Source organism: Pongo abelii, chromosome 4 (genome assembly GCF_028885655.2).
Source record: "Pongo abelii isolate AG06213 chromosome 4, NHGRI_mPonAbe1-v2.0_pri, whole genome shotgun sequence".
NCBI lineage: Eukaryota > Metazoa > Chordata > Mammalia > Primates > Hominidae > Pongo > Pongo abelii.
In genome coordinates, this window is record NC_071989.2 from 115,244,538 (window position 1) to 115,256,454 (window position 11,917).

The window sequence follows — 11,917 nt, forward strand, 5'->3', positions numbered from 1 at the left end:
AAGCCTGGGAGAAATTTGGGGGTAGAAGGATTCTGTTAGTAAAGCAATCTGTTCCCAATAAATTAAGACTCACTCCAGTTCCCTTGATTAATTAGAGCCTATTATAAGGATATTCAAGAACATAAAAGAAACAGGAGTGCCATGGGACACCTTTTACCCCTCAGAGACTTGTATATTTGGGGATAAGAAAAATCCACCATGGCTCCAGTGACCACTAACCTTATGGGCATGTTATTAGCAGGACTTTGTTGGTCCCTTACCTTTATGGTGAGTGAGCTCCTCTCTGATTGCATCTATTCCTCCCACTAGTTCCAGTAGCCACCTTACCCTTTACTTGCTGCCGTGCCATTTCTGTTTCAGTTTCTGCTTACTCATAAAGTCTGTTTACTTATCCACTTTATTCATCTTTCTTGCTGCCACAAGGCCTCCCCTTGTGGTTCTTTTCAGCTTATACTCCTTCCCAAAACCAACTAATTGACTCCCTCCCCAGTTGCCCTAGTTCAAATTCCTGAGTGAGAACATCTGACCCGGCTAATCACATTTTGCCTGTTTGGGCAGTTTTTCATGCCAAACCATCTCATAAGGACACTGGCCAGCCTAGAGATTGGTTAGGGATAGGACCACCCCATTGAGATAGGTCTGGAAGAAAGGGACTCATGGCCACCCAGGGCAGCTCCCACAGCCCACATATGGGTAGGCACTTTCCCTAAGATAGAAGCTACTGGCATGGCAGGAGATGTGATGGACCTGCCCAATAGGATTCTCAGACTTCAGTTCAAATCATGTCAGTGTCTCTATCTTTGAGGGTAGTTCCTATCTGAAACATAAAACAAAGCTACGACTACATTGCTATAGCATTTTTGTTCATGTAGGCCTGTAAGCAGAAGACATCAAAGGACCTCTGTGGTTCTTTTCTGACCTTGAATTACAGTTTACTCTAATTTGATTTACCCTAATCCTTCATATACATGGATCCAAATTGTTTTCGGGACATCTCAACCAAACATTTTTATACATTATTACCTAGGCATAAGTTCCAGTGAATTATACAGACTCCCAACCTCTTCACCGAGTTTATTCTCATGACTTCAAATACTACATATTGGCCAGCTGCAGTGGCTCACGCCTGTAATCCCAGCACTTTGGAAAGCCAAGGAGGGCAGATCTCCTGTGGTCAGGAGTTCAGGACCAGCCTGGCCAACATCTCTACTAAAACCCCATCTCTACTAAAAATATAAAAATTAACTGGGCGTGGTGGCATGCCTGTAGTCCCAGCTACTGGGGAGGCCGAGGCACGAGAATCACTTGAACCCAAAAGGTGGAGGTTGTGATAAGCCTAAACTGTGCCACTGTACTCTGTCGCAAAAAAAAATACCATATCTTAAGGAATCTCAACAGCATAAACTCAATCCAGCTCTTTCTCTCCTGAGCTCCATGTCTATATTACCCACCTCCACCTAAATATCCGATAGTCATTTTATATGTCTTCTATGTCACCAAAATTCATCATGTCTGTATTAGTCTGTTTTCACACTGCTGTAGAGATACTACTCAAAACTGGGTAATTTATAAAGGAAAGAGGTTTAATTGACTCACAGTTCCACATGGCTGGAGAGGCCTCAGGAAACTTACAATCATGGTGGAAGGGGAAGAGACACATCTTACCAGGTGGCAGGCAAGAGAGAGTGAAACTGCCATTTATAAAACCTTCAGATCTCATGAGAACTCCCTCACTATCACGAGAACAACATAGGAGAAACAGCCCCCATGATTCAATCACCTCCCACCAGGTCTCTCCCTCAACACCTAGAGATTACAATTCAAGATGAGATTTGGGTGGGGACACAAAGCCTAACCATGTCATTTTGCCCCAGTCCCTCCCAAATCTCATGTCCTCACATTTCAACACTAATCGTGCCTTCCCATCAGTCCCCCAAAATCTTAATTCATTTCAGTATTAACTCAAAAGTCCAAGTCCAAAGTCTCATCTGAGATAAGGCAAGTCCCTTCCACCTAGGAGCCTGTAAAATAAAAAACAAGTTAGTTGCTTCCAAGGTACAATGGAAGTACAGTCATTGGATAAGTGTTCCCATTCCAAATGGGAGAAATTGCCCAAAACAAAGGGGCGACAGGCACCATGTAAGTCCAAAATCCAACAGGGCAGTCATTAAATCTCAAAGGTTCAAAATGATCTCCTTTAACTCCATGTCTCACATTCAGGTCACACTGATGCAAGAGGTGGGCTCTCATGGTCTTGGGCAGCTCTGCCCCTGTGGCTTTACAGGATACACTCTTCCTCCTGGTTTCTTACATGGGCTAGCATTGAGTGTCTGCAGCTTTTCCAGGTGCATGGTGCAAGCTGTTGGTGGATCTATCATTCTGGAGTCTGGAGGAAGGTGGTCCTCTTCTCACAGCTCCACTAGGCAGTGTCCCAGTGGGGACTCTGTGGCAGGGGGTGGGCTCAAATCCCACATTTGACCTTCTACACTGCCCTAGCAAAGGTTCTCCAGCAGACTTCTGCCTGGACATCCAGGCATTTCCATATATCCTCTGAAATCCAGGCAGAAGTTTCCAAACCTCAGTTTGGGTCTGTGCACCCCCAGACCCAACACCATGTGGAAGCTGATAAGGCTTGGGGCTTGCACCCTCCAAACCAATAGCCCAGGCTGTACCTTGGCTTAGCCACGACTGGAACTGAAGCAGCTGGGACATAAGGTGCCATGTCCTGAGGCTGGACAGGTGTTCGGGGGACCCTGGGCCCAGCCCACAAAACTATTTTTCCTCCAAGGCCTCTGAGCCTGTGACAGGAGGGCCTGCTGCCAAGATCTCTGACATGCCCTGGAGACATTGTCCCCATTGTCTTGGTCATTAATGATGCAGCTCCTCATTACTCATTCAAATTTCTGCAGCCACAGCAGGCTTGAATTTTTCCCCAGAAAATGGGTTTTTCTTTTCTATCACATCATCAGGCTACAAATTTTCCAAACTTGTTTGCTGTGCTTCTGTTTTAAACATAAGTTTCAATTTCAAACCATCTCTTTGTGAATGCATAATACTGAATGCTTTCAGAATAATCCAGGTCATGTCTTGAATGCTTTGCTGCTTAGAAATTTCTTCCACCAGATACCCTAAATCATCTCTCTCAAGTTCAAAGTTCCACAGATCTCTAGGGCAGGGGCAAAATGCCACCAGTCTCTTTGCTAAAGCATAGCATGAGTTACCTTTATACCAGTTCCCAACAAGTTTCTCATCTTCATCTGAGACCACCTCAGCCTGGACTTCATTGTTCACATCACTATCAGCGTTTTGGTGAAAATCATTAACAAGCCTCTAGGAAGCTCCAAACTTTCTCCATATTCCTGTCCTCTTCTGAGCCCTCCCAACTCTTCCAACCTCTGCCTGTTACTTATTCTAAAGTCACTTCCACATTTTTTAGTATCTTTATAGTAGTACACCACTCTATTTGTACCGATTTACTGTTTGAGCCCATTTTCACACTGCTATAAAGATCCTACCTGAGGCTGGGTAATTTATAAAGGAAAGAGGTTTAATTGACTTACAGTTCTGCATGGCTGGGGAAGTCTCAGGAAACTTACAATTATAGTGGAAAGGGAAGCAGGCACATCTTACATGGTGGCAGGCAAGAGAGAGTGAAAAGCCCAGGGGAAGCTGCCACTTATAAAGCCAACAGATTTCATGAGAACTCCCTCACTATCACAAGAACAGCATGGGAGAGACAGCCCCCATGATCCAATCACCTCCCACCAGTCCTTCCCCTCAACACCTGGGGATTACAATTTAAGATGAGATTTAGTTTGGGACACAAATCTTAACTATATCAATGTCCAAACTACTTTACCTGCCTTTTACCCAGTTAACTGACCCTTCCTCAACAATCCAATTGCTAAAATAATAAATTTGGGAGTCACCCTTTACTTTTACCTCTCCAAAGCTCATATCCAATCAATAATTGCTGTTGTTACTGAATATCATTTCTCAAATACCTCTTAACTTTGTCTCTATTGATCCATCTCCATTGCCAGAGTGAATTACTATTAATTCCTCTCAGTTATCTCTGGTCTTTTATGTAACGAAGCCATTCCCTCAGACTACAACATTATCCTTCTGTTCACTAGCCCCTGTCCAAACCCTAAATGCCTTTGGTCTGGCTATTTCCCATGCATCCTTCAAGTCTCACATTAAGGTCACTTCCTCCAGGAAGCCATCTCTGATCCAACAATTCTGGGGCAGGTACTTCTTCTAAATGTCTCAACTCTTCCATCCTGTCTCTTACCTTGTGGTGTTTGGAATTGCCTGTTTGCTCCTCTATATCCCCCACTAAACGATTTGCTCCCTGAGACAGGAACCACATCTGCCTTGTTTAAATCTGTGTCCCTGTTGTCAGTAACTGACACATAGTAGTTGCCTAGTTGCTTCACAAATATTTGTTAAAGAAATAAATGCCTTACTCTGCAATACCTATATGCTCTTCATAAATTTTTCTTCAAAATGCACCCAGAGGATAAAGTTGTGATCTTGATAAAATTTCAAAGACAATTGGAAAAGGCCAAAGACACGCATAACCTCAAACACAAAACAGAATGAAAAACATACAAATAAAAAGATGCAAAACTAAAGGCTCACGCCTGTAATCCCAACACTTTGGGAGGCCAAGGTGGGCAGATCACTTGAGATCAGGAGCTCAAGACCAGCCTGGCCAACATGGTGAAACCCTGTCTCCACAAAAAATACAAAAATTAGCCAGGCATGGTGGCAGGCAGCTACTTGGGAGGCTGAGGCAGGAGGATCACTTGAACCCGGGAGGTGGAGATAGCAGTGAGCCGAGATGGCGCACCACTGCACTCCAGCCTGTGTGACAGAGTGAGACACTGTCTCAAAAAAAAAAAAAAAAAAAAAAAAAAAAAACCTAAATTAAGATGCAAGTCACAGAGTCATGTAAATCACTACTAGAAGCAGAATATAAATTCTATATTTACATGTGTTTTCTAAGGACATATTTCTAAGGACAGTAACACACCATGCCCCTGAGAATTACAGCATACCTTTTTTTTCCTTTGTTCATACACTAATTCATACTTCTGAAACTCAGATATTCAGATAACAAATAACCAAGTGTTGGAAGGAAAGTTACAAATTATAGTCATATGTCACAGTCCAAGCAAATGGCAGCCAAATTTCCCTGTATAAATTGCAGAATTCTCTTATGATTTCACAAGATGTATTGAAAAGAAAAACACTAAAAATTCATTTTTTACTCAGCTAATATAGTATATAGGTAAAGGGTTCACGTTTAAACTGTTACAGATGAGTGAGTTTTTCCAGAAATGCAATTTTAACAAAGCATAATGCCACTGAGATATTAAAACTAAATTTAAATTTTTTAATATTAGGTTAACACCCTCAGCAAATCATGCTAATATCACATGGTTTAAATAATGTCACTTAGCTAGCAACAAGAAAACAGATTTCAAAAGAAGACAACGGAAGAATAGAGCTAGTCAAAGGAATCTTTAGAAACAAAAATGACTTTTAATTAGTAAACCTATAAACTAATACTAAAGAAGTTTTCATGTGGGTGTTTTAGATGATTTTGTTGTGATGGCTATTACTGTTAATTATCAGTGAATTTGAAGTTATCACTTCGAAAGTGAGACACTACAGTGAGCCCATGCTTTTCAGGTCAGACTGTTAGATTTTATTGCTGAGAATGCATACAATATTCAAGGTCAAAACTGTGTTTGTTTTAAAAGTGACAATTAATTATTGCTAATCTTCATCAGCCTTAGAACATTTTTACTTAAGAGAACACTCAGAGTGAAATGCTGATGGGAACCAGCTCAAAGACAAGGTAGAGCTAAAAATCTGCAGCCTGGGGTTTCCCTAAAAGAGAAGCAGGTAAACAAGACAGTTTTGCCTTCGGCCAGTTCAAGGGTAATGATTTGTAGGTGGGTGAAGTTTTGGACTTTCTTTTCACCCCCACCCTCTACCCTGACTCTCCTCCCCTAGGTCAGGTATAGCCTCTGTCCCTGACACAACAAAAGTCCCAAGTACCCAATTTTTCAGCCACTTAAAGAACTCCAGTAGCTCCTACCTAAATGCTACATGTATTCTGATCATTCAAGGATGTGGGTTTTGTCATTTGCATATGGTTTTGCCCTGATCTCAAGTTCAAAAAAATAAAGCGTATTTTGCCGCAGCCTGATGTAGAAACTCTAAACGTTCCCAGAATAAAAATAAACTTGTTCTGGCAAGGCCATTTGGGGATTATCAGTTGGCATCTTTTGACTGTAGTCAGAAATAAGCAAGCATCCATTTGTAGTAAACCTTACAACATTATCTCTGTTTGGATTGTTATTATGCTTATAAGTGCTTTTGGAATCCATGCTAGTCTTTTTTTTTTTTTTAAGAAATCTAGGGTCTCTTTTTACTTACTTTTTTTTATCAAGGAAATCAAAATTTCAAAAGCAATATATTTCCATAGACTACATGAGAGACATGAAAAAAATTCAAGTATAAGTCCTGTGAAATATATTTGTGATCAGTGGAATTAGACCTCTTCCTAGTGTTCTAGTGACTATCAAAACAGATGTGTGATATCTGTGTCTGTCAGGTACCTTTTTAAAACTTTACATGGTTGGCTTGTCCTTGCTCAGCTCAGAGTCATTTAAAAAATACTTTGAGAGCTAGCCATGAGAATTACAAATCATTTTTCAAAGGTATGTACAGCTCTGCAAATTACAATGAGTTCACAGGTGCAGTCTTATTCTGTGTAACCTAGAGATGAAAGAGTTATCAAGGACACTGATGCTCATTGCTGCATCGATGAAATCTTCATGAATTCAAAAATTGTAGCAATAATCTCTTTTATGGAAATAGATCTATGAGGTTGTCAAGCAGATGGTATCTGATTTCCTTCTAAGTGAGGAGGCCCTGTAAAGTAGTATAAACGTTCCAAAAGCAGTGATCAGTAGGAGCAGAAAACAGGCAAAGATCTTCACCCGCTTGGTGACCTCCTGGAACTCAGAGTAATAAAATGTGTCAGACACTCTGCTAGTCACTTTCTCATACATTGGCTCACTGAAAGCACACAGCCACCTAATAAGACACCATTTTTTCCCCTCTAATTTAAAGCTAGGGATGCTTCAATACAGAAAGTTTAAGGGACTTGACCAAGATCACCAAGCTCACAAAGGTCATAACAAAAAGGAACTAAGAAGGAAAAGGTGCTTACCACGAATGTCTCTCTCTCTCTTTCTCACACACACACACACACACACACACACACATCATATACAATTAGCATGTTAGCAGGGCTCAAAGTCTGATTATCAGCCCGTTCTTTCCATCTGCGTGCACTTTTCAGCCCGTGTGCTGTCCTATTTTGATAAATGCCATTCTTCCTTTAACTGGCTGAGGCTTTCCTAAATGTCCATGTGAACCTGATTTTCCCATTAAACAATTGCCCTGCATTAGTTAGTGGTTTTCTAAAGCTGACCCTGGTAGTGGGCAGTAGGCTTGTGTGTGTTTCTCATTCTCTTTAACTCCCTCTTCCTTCAGCTTCCCCTTTCCCTTGCAAGCATCATCATCCATACTTCTTCTGCCCCATGCTGATGCAGCTAAGCACTATTAATGAAAATCCAGGAACCCAGCTGACCTGGTCTAATAAATTCTATATTGTCACACTGCCCTGCTTACTGCAAAGCAACATAACCACTCCTTCCTGACCACAGATGCTCTCAGATCAATATCTCAGGTCTTGACCCCTCATCCTCTTTCTAATGACATATTTTGTGCTGTCTACAAAATAACTCTCTTTGGTGATCTGCCAAGATCTAAAACTAATTATGACAACACTGATCCCAGTGTCCTCTCCCTCAAACCCTTGCCTCATTTCAACTTGTCTACTCTGGTCAGGGGCACTGCTAGCCATCTGAGCACCCAGCAATATAACTGTGGGATCATCTGCAGTCCCTCCTCCTCACCCATGCCCAAGGTCCAACACTAGTTCTACCAGTTCATCTTTCCTAATTTGGGGTCCATGTGTTCGCATATCCTCTTTGTTCCTACAACTAAACCACACTGGCCAGCATTAATAGTGGAAGCATACGAATAAACGTCTCTCTTTCCAGATTCTGCTGATGTCACAGGAAAAACTGCTATGTCCTCATTCACAAAATCTTCAGCATGATCAAGAGACCCTTCATTGTCTGGCCTCACCTACTTCTCCAGACTCAACTCATGCCACTTACCCTCTAATTCACTATCTTTTTTTTTTCCTTTCATATCTGCTTACTTGACATGCTCTTTCTACCTCATAGCCTTTGAATATTTAGTCAGTTTTCCTGGAATGTTCTCTACCCCACACTAGTAATACCTACTCAGCAGCTCCCTTCAGCCTTCATTCTAGTAAGATTCCCTTATTGCACCCTGCACTTTTCCTTCATCATGCTTATAATAGTCCATAAGAATATATTTATTTTCAAATAAATGGATACTACCAATTGTTCCTCCAAGTAAAGGGAAGAGTATTTGCAATAGATCAAAGATGAGAAAAATGATGACTGATTTGTGACAATAGTAGTTAAGACAGAGAGAGTGAGAAGTTCCATGGCACTAGATGAGGGTGAAGGGGTAGGTGAGACCATATTGTAGAGCTCTTGTAAGCCATGGGTATTAAAAATTGGGATATTGAAAATTTGGATATTAACCTATTAACAATGAAAATACGCTGAAGAGTTTTAAGCAGAGGAATACAATAATCAGACTTGCATTTGTCAAAAATCATTCTATGTAGAGGGTAAAAAATGAACTGGAAAGGACAAAAGTGATTACAGAAGAAGAATTTGGGTGTTCTTGCAGGTGGCTTGACTAGGAACATGGCTGTGAGGGCGAAGGGCAGATAGTTAACAGAAGTATTTCTGCAGTAAAATCAATAGGTCTCACCTACTGATACTGATGGGAAGTAGGAGTGAGGGTGTAGGGTTATTAAAAATGATTCATAAATTCCTTCCTTGAGCAAACAGATGGATGTAATGCCCCTCACTGAGAGAAGCAGAGTGAAAGAGAGGAGCAGAGGGGAGTATATTAATGAATTCTGTGTGAAATAGGTTGAGTTGAGCAATCTTCTGGAGAAGTCAAGCCAGTAGGGAATTGGATGTACTAGACTGTATATGCAAATATGGGAATATTTAACACAAGAAATATTTGAAGTCTTAATGTAGCCTAGGGATATAGAAAGAGTATAACATGAGAGCATATTGCCTAAGGCATTCTCCTTATCTGTGTTTCCCAAAAAACTATCTTGCTGCTGAGCCTTGTACCTTCAAAACATTCAAAATCTTATTCAAAACTCACATTTTCCATGAAAGCTTCCTAGACTTATATGGCCTTTGTCTTATTGTAATAACACTTATCACCTTTGAAAAAGTTATCATACATGTTTATAGGACTCTCCTCACATCAATGTTATTTTGCAAGACTCCATGTTTCTTCTTTCATTAAATACAGGCACTGTACACTCAACTGATATTCTTGACAAGCCAACTATGTACCCACTAGTAGCATACACCTAGTTGGGTTTTGTAAATGTTGAGTTTCCTATTTTCACAGAGCAATTTTAGTTATTTGTGTAAATATTTTTGTTTTGGCCAAGTTATATATGTAACTAAAGACAATATAATCATATGATTCAGTGAAAGCAGAGGGTTAGAATTACAGCTAGCCAACACACTGTCCAAAGAAGAACATTAAGGCAAAAATGCTATCAGAACATAAAGCCAGCCAAGGTTTTCAAGTATCATTTCCAATTCCATTTTATTGACATGTTTAGGTGCCTTGAAGGGCCATTTACAACCCTGCCTCTGACATATAAGTTGGCCTATATGGAAAGTTCTCCAGCTATTTAAACTTCCCTGAAAATTGACAACTATCAGAAAGCATTATCCACAAAATAATCTTGAGCACCCTCATTAGCCGGGAACCCTCACTGGGACAATGCCCACTGGTGGCTTGGCAAAGAGAGGGCACTGAGCTGCTGATAGCCATCTACCAGGGCGGCTTTCCATGGAAGCCACTGGATTCCAGTTCATTTTCTCAGACTTCCCATGAATGGGTAGATACAAAAGTTCTTAATCAGAGTTCCACATCACCCAATCTCCAAGTCAATTAATGAACCTTTCTATCTGACAGGCACATAGAGGTTGTCAAAAAATATTTGTTGGCAAAGAATGATATTAATATGAATTAACTATGTGTTTGGGCCTTTTAAAAAACTACACCAGGATTTTTTTTCTTCAGTATGCTAAAGATGAAATTCAAATTCAAAGAAAGTCAAAGAAGTTGGTTAACCTGCTCAAGTCATATAGCTAGTAAGTAACAAAGTGAGAATTTGAACACAGATCAAAAATTTAACTCCATGCAAGATTTTCAATATTGGCAAAGTGAGCTTCTTATCCCAACACATTAGGGAAATATACTGAATAAGAGAACGTCAAAGTTTAGAAAGATAGAAGGCTCTCATACTCCCGTTTTTGAGCTACTCAGTATCCATCAGTGTAGCCACAGATGTCAGAGTCTTCATGCAGCCTACATTACACCATAGACATAATTCCTCTAAACCCCTTCCCTCCACAGAAGTTGTTCTATACAAGTATCCATGAAGCTAATCAGTTAAATAAAACTGTAAAGTCAGCCCAGATCAGTGAATCAGATTTCAATTTTCCATCTGTTTCAAGTGAGTCACATCCTACAGATTCAGGGTCAACCTTATGTGAGTGCACAGTAAGCGATTTCGTATCCTAGATTGGCTTTAATTAAAAAGGAACGTCCTAAAAATATCTTCCCCCTTCAGTTCTACTATGAGTTCTCCATGCCCAGGTAGTCTTTCACGGCAAAACATCTTCTTAGAGGAACTATTACATTAAGTTTCTAATCAATTAAAATACATAAGTTTTATCACGTTACTTTCCTGTGAGTTAAAGGAGGGACATAGCAGCATCCACCATGTGGATTATGGTGTCTTGGTTCACATAAGTGTGTCCTGGTTAAGAAAGCAGACTTGTTAGACAGGCCATCCAACTGCCACTCTGCTGCCTTCTAGTGCTGGGAACTCTGTCAGTTACTCTCTGTAAGCTTCAATTTTCTCACTTGTATAATTAGCAAAATACTAACCTTATATTTCTGTATGAAATGGTGATAATTATTAATATTTCATTATAACTTATGGTGAAATCTATTTATGCTTCCTCATATGCACAGTGAAAAGTGGAATCCATTTCAAAATGATATTTGATGCATTTATTTTTAAGAAAGAAAATATCTACAAAAGTAGAAATCACTGATATAAAAAGACAGAAAAAAATGTAAACAGCTTTCTCTCAGCAAATTAGTGGTAATTTTTATGTGTGTCAGTGATGAGTACAACAAGATAGGGATCTATATTTTGAATTAGTAATGTCAGGATTTTATACATATAACAATTCTGTTTTTAATGATATGAGCCCTCTTCTAGGTTGCCGAAAAATTCACTACCAAAATACTAGTCTTCCAGAATGTAGAAACTTTTAAAGAAGCCTTTAATATCAGAATCTTTACCTCATATTAATTTCCGAGGGCTGCCATAATGAAATACCACAAACCATGTGGCTTAAAATAACAGAAATGTATTCTCTTGCAGGTCCAGAGGCCAGCAGTCCAAGGGCCAGGTGCCAGCAGAGCCACACTCCTGCTGCAGCCTCTAGTGGAGAATCCTCCCTTGCTTCCACCTTCTAGTGGCCCCTGCCGCTCCTTGTGGCTGCATCACCCCAGTCTCCGCCTCCATTTCCACATGGCCTTTTCCTCTGTCTGTCTTTTCTTCTGTCTCAAAAATTTGTCATTGGACTTAGGGCCCATCTGGACA